The sequence below is a fragment of the Myzus persicae genome, unplaced genomic scaffold (genome assembly GCF_001856785.1).
Source record: "Myzus persicae strain clone G006 unplaced genomic scaffold, MPER_G0061.0, whole genome shotgun sequence".
Classification (NCBI taxonomy): domain Eukaryota; kingdom Metazoa; phylum Arthropoda; class Insecta; order Hemiptera; family Aphididae; genus Myzus; species Myzus persicae.
The window spans coordinates 560,483-574,645 of record NW_019100559.1 but is presented as its reverse complement, the minus strand read 5'-3'; the positions used below and the strand labels follow the sequence as shown (position 1 = coordinate 574,645).

General features: G+C 28.3%; 1 protein-coding gene across 1 annotated transcript in view; it reads left to right on the top strand.

Moving 5' to 3' along the window:
• The window catches only part of LOC111032937 (Ig-like and fibronectin type-III domain-containing protein 1), a 93,172-nt gene that overhangs the window by 21,202 nt on the left and 57,807 nt on the right, over positions 1-14,163 (top strand). The window lies entirely within an intron of this gene.

Sequence of the window (14,163 nt, the reverse complement as noted above, 5' to 3'; positions counted from 1 at the left end):
CATTTTCTTTGGTATACCTAACAATTTCGATATTTTACGAGTATAATAATGTTGTAATATCACAATGATAATGGTTTGTAAATGTTCTCACCTTACAGTGGTTTAATAATAATTAAATTTTAAATTGTATTTAGGTAGTATTTGATATTTGATACAATGATATTTTATACGTTTGCTCATAATATGATACACAAATAACAAACAATTAATTATTATTGAGCAGGTATATAATCTATAAATCAAAATTGTTGGTATTGTCCGACTCTAATAACGAGCTTATATAATATTATATTATTGCGCTGTTATAATACATACACGTATTCTAAAACGAAATAATGCTAAGTATGATGTGTTCGTCTCAATTTTTATTTTGAGGACAACACTTTCTTATAGGGCTGGTGATAATAAAACGACCCTGTAAAACCCCGAGAGCCTCGTACGTTCGCGGGATTATCAACATTGGCCGAGCGTATAGAATATCTATAGGCTTACTAAAACGCGTATTATATTATATAATATATATGTATATGTATGTGTGTACCTGTGTCCTATAGGGTCGTCTGACTTGTGCGAATTCCGACCGTCTCCCTTAGTGGGAGTGGGGGGGGGGGTGAGCTTTATACGAATACATGGTATGTATGTATATACCTACGTATAATATAATAACGAGTCCAAACAACGAAATGCGCTAAATTATTCAAATGGCACGTGCAATTACCGAGGTCACGGGACTCAGACAGCCGGTGGTGTATATATCTGTATAATAGTAATGGTAATAATAATAATAATAATAATAATAATAATAATATAAATGCAGGTGCGGTTGAAGTGGTATATACTAGCAGCTATATAGGTATATATAGTCGGTATATTAGTGTGGATCGCGGATCCCATTCGGACGGAATTCAATATATATTTTTATTTTTTTTATTTTGACAGGTTCGAACCCGTGCGGGTGAGAGACGCCTATAAAATAATAAATAATATTATATTATATATACGCACGGGCTGCCGCGCTGCTGCCGTTTGAACATATTTCCTTTTGATGCGATAGCGTATTCTTTCCGCAGTCTCTTCTTCACAACAGCTCTACGGTCTCCCGTACCCACCCGTTCAAATGTTTTCTGATTGCGGTGAGCTCCCAAAACCTTTTGCTTTGTGATGCACCTAAATACTTTTATTTTTCCTTCATATATTTTCCACCTTTCCGCATTTCTTTACTCGTATAATATGTCTGTATATATATATATCGATCACCGCGGTAGCCCAGTCATCTTGGTGCTTTTGTGTTTGTGCACGGTGCACAAACAGTCGTTTTACAAAAGCTTCACCACGAGACCTCCTCTTTTCCTTTATTTTTTTTACATTTTTTTCTTCTAGTCTACATGATAGATAATTTTTGTTCAATATTTTGTATTCTGTTTTCGGAATGTTTCGTTATTTACTCGAGTGTACGTGTTAGCTAATTTTTATTTTATCAGGTACACGGCGGCGAGTTCATGACAACGCGTGGTTGTCTGTATAGCACGACTTTTTCTGCACGTACCCTCCGACCTATATCTAAATCATATTGTTACTATATCAAGTACTAATCGCAGATTCCAGTCGTTTATCAACCGAAATAAACACTCGAATAAGACAATCGCATTATTTAAAATAATATAATCATTTGTCGTGCTCAAAAAATATGGAGGCTCAGTAAAGTGTATTCTGTGGGGTAAAAAAAATGTGAAAACTATTGCAACCGTGGGAGTAAGCGAAATACTTCGTGGTGCTCGTTATGAGTACACTTTTATCCATTCGGGTTAGGATAGGCTCTTAAAGTTGGCACTTCACTTCTCCGTTGACGTAGCAAATTATTTTCACTATATACATTTAAATACTCGTCTCTATTATACGGAATATTATTTTAATCTGATATAACACAGAGGTAATATATTGAAGTGATTAAACAATAAAATCCTAATTTTCGTTTGCTGTTTTTATTCCCTTTAAAGCGAAAATTATTTCCTTTAAGAGTCATCAACTTAATTATATGGGGTCTCTTGACTGAAGTATTAGTTGTAACTAAAAAAACAATGATTTTAACAATATTTTCAACTTTTAAATAGTGAACTATCATTAAAAATATTATCAGTCTAGGGTTCGTGGCTTAAAGCGTTTGTTCATTTTGTTGGCTCAACATATTAGAAACTAACTAAGATCTGTGGAATTCATGTCATGTTATCACAATACCAAGACTTCAAATATGAAATTTAAAGGTGCTTATTTTTTTTTATGCCGGTTGGTTTCTTCTTTTATGATTTTTATACTAGTTTCTCTGATTTTTGTTTGTGTTATTTCTATTTTGAGACGACGTAGCTTAGGTGAGGTAGTCACTAACAAAAACTTATTGGTTTTGTAGTATTAGTAAAATACGCTCAGTTCAAGCACAAGTACCTACTTATTTTATTTTAGAATGTAAGAAGGCAAAATTTTTTTTAGTTTGAAGGAGAGGGTTACTATTTTTGAGAATAATTTTTAGCTGATTTCAATGTTTTCTATGAGCATATTTTGATTACAACTGTAGATACTTTAAATCTCGAGCACTGGACTTATCATATTAACTTAGGGTGGATATGTATGTATCTAATGGCTATATATATTTTTATTTTTATTTTCAATATAACACTTTATAAAAACGATAGTCATTTTGAAACATTGTTCACATAACTATATAATTTCTTATCAAAAATAAATGTTGTGTTAGTATAACACACATCAATATGTATGTGCTAATAAAATATTAGCTCGTTAAAACGAGCAGTAAAGATTATAATAAATTTGGATTTTGAATGTATTTATGTAACTTATGTACTTGGCAACAGCTTTTTTTAAACACCCAAGGGGTTAGTTCGAATAGGATTGGGTTATTTTCTTGCGTCCATGTTTATAAAACTTGAAATCCGATCTACATTTCGCTTTATTTATTCAAATTTGTTACGATTATATAAACTATTTCATTTGTTTTTCAATTCCATTTGCAATATAAATAAAAGCACCATTGTGTTTATAGTCCGAATGAAAATTACAGTATAGTGAAAAATTTAAAAATAATTGGTTTTGAATCTTGAGGAAGCTTGATTAGAAACAAAAAACTATCTGTTCAAAGTTTAAAACAATATAATTTTAAAGATATATTTTGCAAGTGAAATTGTTAAAATTAATTAAACTGATAGGTACCAATAGCATGAATATTGTTTTGATGGCAATATTTTGCATATTTTATTAATGTTAATAGTATAATAACCTAGTCAATTGAGCAATGTATTAGTTGATTAATCTAGCTAACAATAATTAAAAACCCCTATGTATTCAATAATGCTAAATATAATTGATTTTTACTTAACAGTTTGTACAACTATATTTCTATATATTTTGTATGTATGTTTGTATGTATGTATGTATGTATGTATGTATGTATGTATGTATGTATGTATGTATGTATGTATGTATGTATGTATGTATGTATGTATGTATACACTTGCATTATATATATATATCGCTTATTAATACTCGGAATTATGTTTATAGAACATACTTTTCTCATAAAAAAAGGAAAAATAAATCTATTTATTTACTTGTATACATTATACTTAAGAGGACGTCGCACTCGCGTGTGTTGTCTTCATCTTACACACGCATAACAGCTAATTTTCTGTTTCAATACTGTGCTGTTCGTTTTGATATTAAATTGAAATTACCTATTATAAGATTGAAAGGTAAAATTATTATATATGGCTCCAAGTAGGCCTTTATTGATATTATTATGTTTAAGTAAGTTATAACCTTTTTGAAACTATACACTTTAAAATTATATTGACTATAGATTCAAATTTCCCTGGAGACGAGTATATTTTTTTTAAGTATCTAAAACCAAAAATATTTTAAAAGTATTTGGAATACTTTTATAGTAGTTTTAATACTTTATTTGAAATACTATTTTAATGAATACATATTCGGAATACTACTTCCACAAGTATTCGGGTATTTATTCCAAATACTTTTGAAAAGTATTTACCCAAGTCAATTAAAGTGTCATTGTTCAATAATAATGAATGAGTTAAAAACAGGTAGGTATATGTATTTTATAAATTATTATTTACAAATTTGTGTGTAATTTATTACTACAATTTTTAAATTAAGCTCGATAAACCCAAACATTTTTCATTTCTTCAAGCTCACTGGGTTTTATTGGGTGGAATTTTTTGAACAAGTTTGTACTGAACAGAAAATATTTGAAAAATACAATACAAGAAGACATAGAGTACTGAGATAAAACTTTGCAGTACTGGATATTTTCTTCGCGTACTACTTTTCACAGCCCTAGGGACCGAGAAAGCTCGCTTACTCGAAAATGTCGAAAATATCCATCGTTGACTTGTTATAAAACCCCATGTCGTCTAGTCGGTACTCGGTATTCGGTTTTTATAAATACAATAGCTCTCAACTGAAACATTTCGACCGTTATACTATTAATAAATGCTTATAACTTATAACTTATAACTTAGTAAAATAACAATGTTTATTCTAAATCATTTGACTTCTCTAGAGTTTATTATTTCATAAGAAGTTCACTATTCATATTCTCTCAACAGATAAATCAGCTCATGTAACAAAATTGTATGTTTGCCATCATTATTATTTATGATATTTATGGGACTATAAGGTTTCTATAATTGTTTCTCCTATTCGTTTTCTCTTGATAAAATTTCACGAAATTAAAGTCGGTGTCAACTATAACTTTGTTGGTGAAAAAAAGATAGTTTTTAATGTTATAATAGTTTTATTCTTATATTAATTATTTATGACCTCCCTATTTCACACCATGCCAGACTCGAAACACTGCATCCTCTCCTGCATTTGTCGTTTTAAGCGTGCTGTTCTTGGCGCCTGAGTGTCTGACGACGTTTCTATAGGAACGCATACTTTGAGCTTGGCTCGAAAACACGATACTATCACGTGCAAGATGGTTATTTAGTAATTGGTATTGACACAGATCCTGACCACGGTATATTGGTATATTGTCAGCAGTACACACCGTGCAATCCTATAAGATGTACCTTTAAAACCTGTATGGCTATACCTACATACTATTAATTTAATGATTCTGTTGATCTGTGGGAAAACCGATCGTACGGTATAAAATAAATAGGTAGGCACTATAATTTTATCGTTCCAAGTGTTAACTTTCTGATGGATGATAGTTTTTTTTAGATTCTAAGCGGAGTTACAAATGCATTGATTTTACAATGATAGTTTTTTCTTAGTTTTAATTTATTTTTTGTCTGAAGACTCTTTTTATAAAAGAAAAAAATGTTTAGGTTTTTAAAAACCCTCAAGGTGGTTTTAAGTAGAAAATGTTATCTAGTTTTGTTTTTGAGTGAGGTCATAACTCAAAAGTGAAAATTCCCAGTACTTTTAAAAATAATGGGAAATTACAAAAAAATTACCTACATTTGTTAAAATTAAAATATTGCTATTAAAATAATTGTTTGGTAACCTTGGTCTTTGCTTGGAATCGTTTTTCATATACGATTAAAGTTACATCATTGAGCTTAAATTTAACACATCCATTATAGTGACCCAATCAATGACGAGGTACACTCGACTCCCATAATTACTGCACAGCGGAGCAGTTACCTACTTACCCACTTTTCTTCTATAAATGTAACTTTTGTGATTAATGTTAAATACATTTTTTTTATTTATTAAAAAAAGAATTTTAAAAACATTCAAATAAGTGATTTTCATTACATATTACTGTGATCGGAGTTACTGAACTGGAAGAGCACTGTAGTGTCGCCCGACAAGTAAAATATGATAAAAAGTAAAAATATATTTTGAAGACATTTTAATTTTCAGGGATCTGTTCTGGCCATTTTTATAGTTGTATTACGACCACTAATTTGTGGTTATATTATTCTTTATAATGTATTTATAAGTCATACATTTATAGTTAGGTAAGTAACTATTTAACTATTTATAATCATTGTAGTTTAAATAGTTATTATTTTTTTCTTTAAAGGGTCAGTTTATTGTTTAGAACATAATGACAATTGTACCTTCACCACCATGTGAATTGTTAAACTTAAAAGTTTATTTACAAAATTAATTTTTTAATTTTTCGTCTAGAATGATATTTATAAAACTCGTTTGTGGAGTTAATGTTCTTTTAAAATGACGCCGAATGATGTGTTTTTTATTAGTTAAATTAACTCTCTTAAGTTTCCGTTTTTGCCATTATCAAATTAAAATGTTATTTCCCCTCGTTAAATTAAAACCCAGAACACAGGAAAAATTGAAAACATTATAGCGTGTTTAATGAATGTGCTTATCACAATGTTTTTATCTGATCGTTATATGATGAATCTAGAATCGAGATTTACTGGTTATTAGTTATTACGAATGTAATCTTTTATAAAATTTGATGTTATAATTTATATGAATTTATTTTATAGATTTTAAAGTTTAATAATTTAAAAAAACAACAACTACTTTTTAATATTGTAGTACGAAATATTCAAAATTATTCATTATGCTCCTAAATTAATAGTTATATCAGATTTAGACATTTTATTCAGCATATCATTGAATAATTTTGATTTTAATGTGAGATTCCAATTACAATTGGTAATATTGTGGATAATATATTTAAATATTATACGCACAAGTAAAAAGAGTAAAAAGAGTAAAAAGAGAAAAAATTTTTAGCAAGTCGAACCTCGCTGTTTATTTTCATTCCTTTTTATTTTTAATGATGTATATGCTATGAGTTTATACTGATAATTAAGTTTACTGAAGTATTAAAAAATAAAAATAAAATGTCAGCAAAAATAATTTTTGAACTTAAGCTGAAGGTAGGTAGTTTATACAAAAAACATAAAATATAATATGTGTTATATCATGACACCTAAATATACAATATTCAACTCACGTAACATATTTAAATTTGTTGTCATTATCGACCGAAATTTAAATATATGATGATTTATATAATCTTTTAGTTTAGGTAAAGACTTTTTTTCAAACTTTTTATTATGACAGTATGTTTTCCACAATATTGTGGAATGTTCTCGTTAAGTAGGTACATTGTTGGAAATCATTATAAAGTTATCTATAAACTCTGAGTTTAATAAAATGGTTTAATTCAGTATTATAATATAATATTTTATTATTTTACACATTGTTTGTAAGGTGATATTAAAAGTATTTGAGTAGGTACTGGACGTACCCAACTTTACTTATTTACTTAATTGTAACTTTCATAAATGTTCCCATTGACTATTTTATACTACAATATATAGTACACATTACTACACAGTGTCAGTGATATTATTATGTTAGGAAATCCAATTATTTGAAAAAGACATTTAGTTAAAAATAAAAAATATAAGGAAACCTAGTACCTAGTACCATAGTATACTATTTTACTTTTTTCAAAGTTGATAAAATATTTTATCGGAGATATTATTTGATTATATAGATTTAGCTTCTTAGATTTCTGTACCATCACAGTACACTGTGTATCACAGTGTAGATACTACTATTGATTATAAATAATAAAATATTAAATCACGGTACAAATGATTCCCTAACGAATATTTATTCTGTAATAGAATAACTTATATTTTTATTGTGTCCGTCCATCTGTTATTATTTCCGTTACCGTGGTTACTAAAACCATTGTCGATTTTATAAAAAGTATTAAATTATAATATTAACATTAACTCTCTTTCAAACTAGACCCTAGAAATTAGAAGATGTATCTTTGTATTTCCTAATATATGTATATACATATATCCTTTCTGATTCTGAATTAGTTCATCTACTACATTATTTCATAGATCTATTATATTATTATGCATTTTGACATAGCAGCATGCTATGTTAGTAATACATTATAATATTGCGATGATGAATTTATTATTTTTTCAATTTCACCATATAATTGGTTTAATATTTTATTTTACTTACGTCACCTATTTTCTTCAATTTATTGTATAAAACACTCAATATTTTGTTGACCTATTTTGTCAATAATATTTGTTTTGGGTTTTCAATATTGATATGTATACACATAATATCTATTTATACTTGTTTCATTCTACATTTCTACTCTATATGTTTATTTTGAAAAGTTTTCGAACTTCCACATAAAATGCCATATGCTATGATGCTATGTTAAATGCCATGTTAATACAACATTTAAGTCCTTAGATTTTAACTTGTATTCGTGTAACCTCTATCATAATAGACAATTTATATACACGTATATATTACAATATACTGCAACACTGCGTGCGAGTACCTAGTAACTACTAACTTGTAAACACAGCAGTTTGATTTTGTTTTTGATTCGTTCTCTAAAATAAATTTAGACCATTTGAAACTATAATATTATGTACGTAGGTAGTACTAGGTACCTATATATTATTACATATTAATATATTATATAGGAATAAAATATAAATGTATAATAGGTAGGTACTTCAGTAAAATGGCACATATTGTGACACGGAATAAAATGGGTACCCAATTCGATAATAATAATAATTTGGTAGTAGATATAATAGTATTATAACACATTATTATTATTGTTATATTATATATAAACGCTTACGACAGTTGTACACAGCCGACACGCGTGTAAAATAAAAATCTAGGGCTATGATTTCGGGTGTGTAATAAAACATAATAATATTATAACAATACAGTACCCGCAATGCTACCTCCGCACATAATAATAATAACGACGATAATATATTATTATTATTGTACACGTAGAGCCGTAGAGGTAAAATAAATACAATAATATAATATAATATTATTATGTATATACAATTTTGCGTAGCTAGTCGAGGCATCAGAGGCGATGGCTTTTACTTCCGATATTGCCAAGTACACAGGTTCCGCCGTGAATGACATAAACATAAAAAGAGTAAACATAATATTATTATTATTATGCAGATAAGTACACGGCGATGTGAATTTATTTTTATTCCAATTTAAACAGCGCGCGCGTGTGCCCACCGCCGCACCACTCGCCTCCGCGGCTGCTGTCGGTCTGTCATCGCCGCCGCCGCCGACGTTCACGCGGTTTACCTTTCGAAAACTCGTCCAAGGTCAATATCGTTGTCGTCGTCGTTGTCGTCGTCCGGCGTGACCGCGCCGAGCGCCCGCACAGGTTGCGACACGCGAAACCGGCAGCGGCTCCGTCGGCGGCGACTGCAGTCAGCTGTGCGTTAAATTAGCATAAACGCGCCGTGACGGTTAACCGCATTGTGTTAGCAGCCGCCGTTATTATAGGATTGACCCAAAGACAATATTACGCCGTTTATAATAATAATAATAATAATAACAACAATAATAACATATTCTTTGTGCGTGTGTCGAGGTAAATACACATTTTTCCTCCTCGTGATAATATTTCCCTCGTCACCTCTCCGCGTCACGTCGTCTCGGTTCCACAACGACGCACTAATATTTACACGTTTATGCGCTCGACGTCACTGGCAACCATAATAATAGTAATAATAATATATAATAAACCCATTACGGCCATATCATCATATCTATACACCTCTACGCCTTACGCATTTAATGTGTATTATAATACAGGCACCTACGACCTACCTAATACTTATACATATAGGATCGTCGTTGTTCCACACGACGTTGGCGTCCTTAAATTGTCCGTACCTAGGTAGGTACCTATTATGATTATTATTTAGTAAAAACTATAAAGTACCTATAGTACAATATACTATAAAGAATATGATAATATTGTGCTCGTGGTTATGACTTTTTTAATTGTTTTTTTTATGTCTTACTATTTTATTCAAAGCGATATCATGAATGCCAGACCGTATAGTCGGCATAAAGAAAGAGATAAAGGGTTTGATTGCAAAACACACCACTTCACCAATATAGAATATTACAAATTGGGTTGAAAATAAAAAAATTCTCAAAGTAAATAATATAATTATAGGTACCTACAGTAAAGTTGAAATCTCATAAAATATAATTTAGGAGATTCCTATATAATATACATAGATTAATTAACTTTGCACGCAAAGAAGTTGCTTTCAAACGAGAATGTACTTATAGGTTATACTAAAGAAAAAAAGGACTTTGATTAAATAATTTTCCATAAAATAATCTCCTTAACCAATTTCTACCGAATCCCAGCGAAGTATTCTTCTCTTAACATTTCGTAAACAGAGTAAATATTTTTAACCGCCTTTGAATATATTAAAATTAACGATTACCTATGTAATATGTTAAATAGGTAGTAAACGTAATATTGTAATATTAGTCTGAAGTATATTTAACTATGGGCTCAGGGGCGAAACGAACCTAAAATAACCCATAAGCAACCTAAAATTGACCCAGAACCCACCCACCCTCCTCTGCCAACAATTTGTAATAAACACAAGTAGGTACTATTAGCATCACTATTACTATTTTCCTACAATAATTATTATTTAGTTATGGTTTTTTACATTCACATTGAGCATGCCCCTACCCCTGAATATTAAAAACATCGAGAAGCGACTGCTTCTCAAAGACTCATGTTTGTTTCGCCATAATGGGCTTGAACTTGAATGCGTTAAATACCTAATATACCTAATCTATTATAGGAGTATATGTATCACATGCTTAATGAATTCAAACGTTACGTGTCAGTAATAAAGACAATATTATTGATTTAATGTCTTATGGTTCGTTCAATTTCATAGAACAATACATTTGAGTTGTCTGACTTGATATGAATATAATATTAATATACAGAATATGATAGTTACTAATATTATTTATTGGGTATCTACTTTGAAACATGAATAATTACAATTCTCAACTATTAATGAATAGATAAAATTGTATTAATAAATAAAACCGGTTAGGTATAATATACATTTTATTATAATATATGTTTAAATATTATGTATTTATGTTTCTATTAATAAAAATAAATACATTAAATGAAGATTGTGTCTTAATATTTTATTATTCTTATAAAAGTATAGTATTATATTGTACATACTACAATATAGGTACCTACTAGTGAAATTATAAACTGTAAAATCACACAATACCAACATAAGTATTGTTAATTGTTGATACATTTTATTGGAATTATGCGTTAAAGAGTACTTTCAAGAAACCTTTAAAGAAGAGTGAAAAGGAATTTGAGTGCTTTTGTAAAAACGTCCCTTTAAAGAAATTTTTATATAACTAAAATACTTATTAAAGAAATTATTAATTGTGTTATAAAGTTATACATTTTGACATTTTGTTAGTCAAGTGCTTGTTTTTGTTACAGGTATAATATTATTGTGTCTGTACTAAATATTTATGAAAAACATTTTTATTGCTTACTAACTCTTTGAAAATAATATACATACTTGGAAATTCAGCTTTTTTAATTGTTGTATTTAGGTCATGACTTACCTACAACAAAAAAGTTGAAACCATATTATACTTATTCAGTTATTTTGTTTGTTTTAAACAAGACTTTTATTGGGAAAATAAGGATAAATACCTTGAGCCGAACATTTATCATTGTTAAACTTGAACATAGAGCATTTCAAAACTTTTTTTAACATTGTTAAGTAATCATATTCGTTAGTTTTAATTAAAAAATTATATCATGTTTTGTTTGATACGAGTAAAAAAAATAAATCGCAAAAACACCATTGAATTAATGTCGTACATTCATACCTACTTTTAGTTTAAACCTAGGTAGTTATTATATTACGAATAAATTATTTACCTATTAACTCAAATTTTAACTATTTAAACTTAACATAATATATTTAACGTAACTTTAAACTCATGTCTTGTGCATAAAAGCGTTTTATAAGCCATAATATTTTTGAAAGTGAAAGTATTTTCATTTGAGTAAAAAAGAATAAAGTCGATTGTGTATTTCATTGAATTTTATGTTAAATACATTTCAAGCTTTTTGAAAGATATTTCTTTAAAAGTATAATAATGTTATCGATTATTCATAAAAATAAATGATAATGTATAAAATTAAAAAAAAAAAACAATTACATAATACTATACAATTAATAAATTCGGGTATTTGTCTTTTATCTACCAAAATCTGGTACATGTTATAATTGGTATGTATATGTTACTTACAAAATTAATTGTAAGGCCAAAACATGTTTGGCTACTTTTTTATTGTTGATAATTATATTCATCATTGTCAAATTTCCATTTTCTTAAATACCTACATATGGTTGTCTTTCCATAGAACTTCTGATGTATCTTCTTTTAATGCAAATACGGAGTACTGACAGCTACAATTTAAATTAAATATAATCTAATATATTTGTTGCTTTTCGTGTTTTTATTCCATACCTTAATTTAATAATCCATCTACAGACTACACACATTTTATCATTTTATTTCGCGGAACTGTTGATTTTATTCGGTTGTCAGTCTTATATTATATTGTATGAGTTAATACCTAGGTATAAAATACTATATGCCACTATATTTCAATATCGGTATAGTTACAATAAGTTCTAACCTAACTGTATGGTGTCATTCTGATGACATTTAATATTTATGTTAGTAGCAGATAAATGATAATCAATTGCCTTGTTAGAATTATACTGTACCTATTTAATATTTGTAAGATTTTTTTTTGAAATCCGAAGAGATTGGGATTGTTATTCATTTTTAAGTTAATATTAGATATTAATTAAGTGTATTTCATATTATATATTATAGTCATATAAATCAGAAACCCTTGTATCAATGAATAATTTTCTTTACATCTACAGATATTTTATTTAAAATTAGTGAATATTCGGTATACGGTGTTCTTTTAATATTATTTATTTACCCATGCATTAAATTGTATCTAATGAATACACCAATGAGGGCAGTTCTTTGTCTTTAATATTTTATACTAATGTAGTAATGTATGTATCCACCGTATACTATTTTTATAATATTACGTTCAATGTCAATGTGTATTATATTAAAATTCAAAACACATAGGCTATGGATATTATGTATAAGCATTTTCGATACTTTTAAAATTAATTTAATAGTTATTTGTTTGTAGAAATAGATGTTATACAGCTAATTTTACCAGAGCTCATATGTACACTGTATTTATTTAAACATTTATTTAATGATCATTTTTGCTATTTCATAGTTAAATACCAGTTTAAAATCAATAATGTTAATTATGGTATAGTAATTAGTAATTATAAATAAATACATAGTAAATTTAAGTTTTAATTACCTGGAAAATGTGTTATTTATTGAAAAAATAATGTTAGCAATTTGAATACCTACATTTGAGTTATAAAATTAAAAACAGAAGATAAATCCAAGGAAAAAACTAGGAAGTTGTTTTTGTATTAACTTACACTATAAATTATAATGTAGAATTCTATAATATGTTATACTACAATAGATACAATTGATTAATTATGAATTTTTGACCTATGAAAAATACTTACTATCTACAAGTGCATTAAATGTTTAGTATACTATGATTGAGTATATAAAAACGAGGATATTAAAAACAACGGACTCTATTTAATGATTTGAGATTTACTTATTATTATTATGTATTTTTTATATTTTTCTTTGTATTAGGTAGGTATTATCCGATTTAGTATCACAATACAAATTATAGCCGAAAGAGAAAAAATTCTATTATTATTCTGAATTCTGATTTCCAATGTTATTATTTATTGCTCACAAAAGTATAACAATTATATTTTTGGTCTAATATAGTGATCGTACATTTTCCCCTTTGCTACGCTTCAATTAACAGCAACAAAGATTAAATTAAGATCCCCAGAGTGATTACTTTTATGCGATTTAGTTGTTGGTTATATGTCATATTCGCTGTTCCTTCTGATGGAATTTATTGGCTACATCCGCAATTCTCGTACACAACAGCAGTATATTTACAGTAACAAGAAACTAACATCATTTTTACCGACGATATAATATGAACATTATTTGAGCACGTTATGCAATGGGTTTACGTTTGCAAACACATTTAGTTGATCGTATTTTTCTAACATAACATTATTATGCTTTTATGTTAGGCAGCTATATCTTAAGTTATTCATGTATTTATTT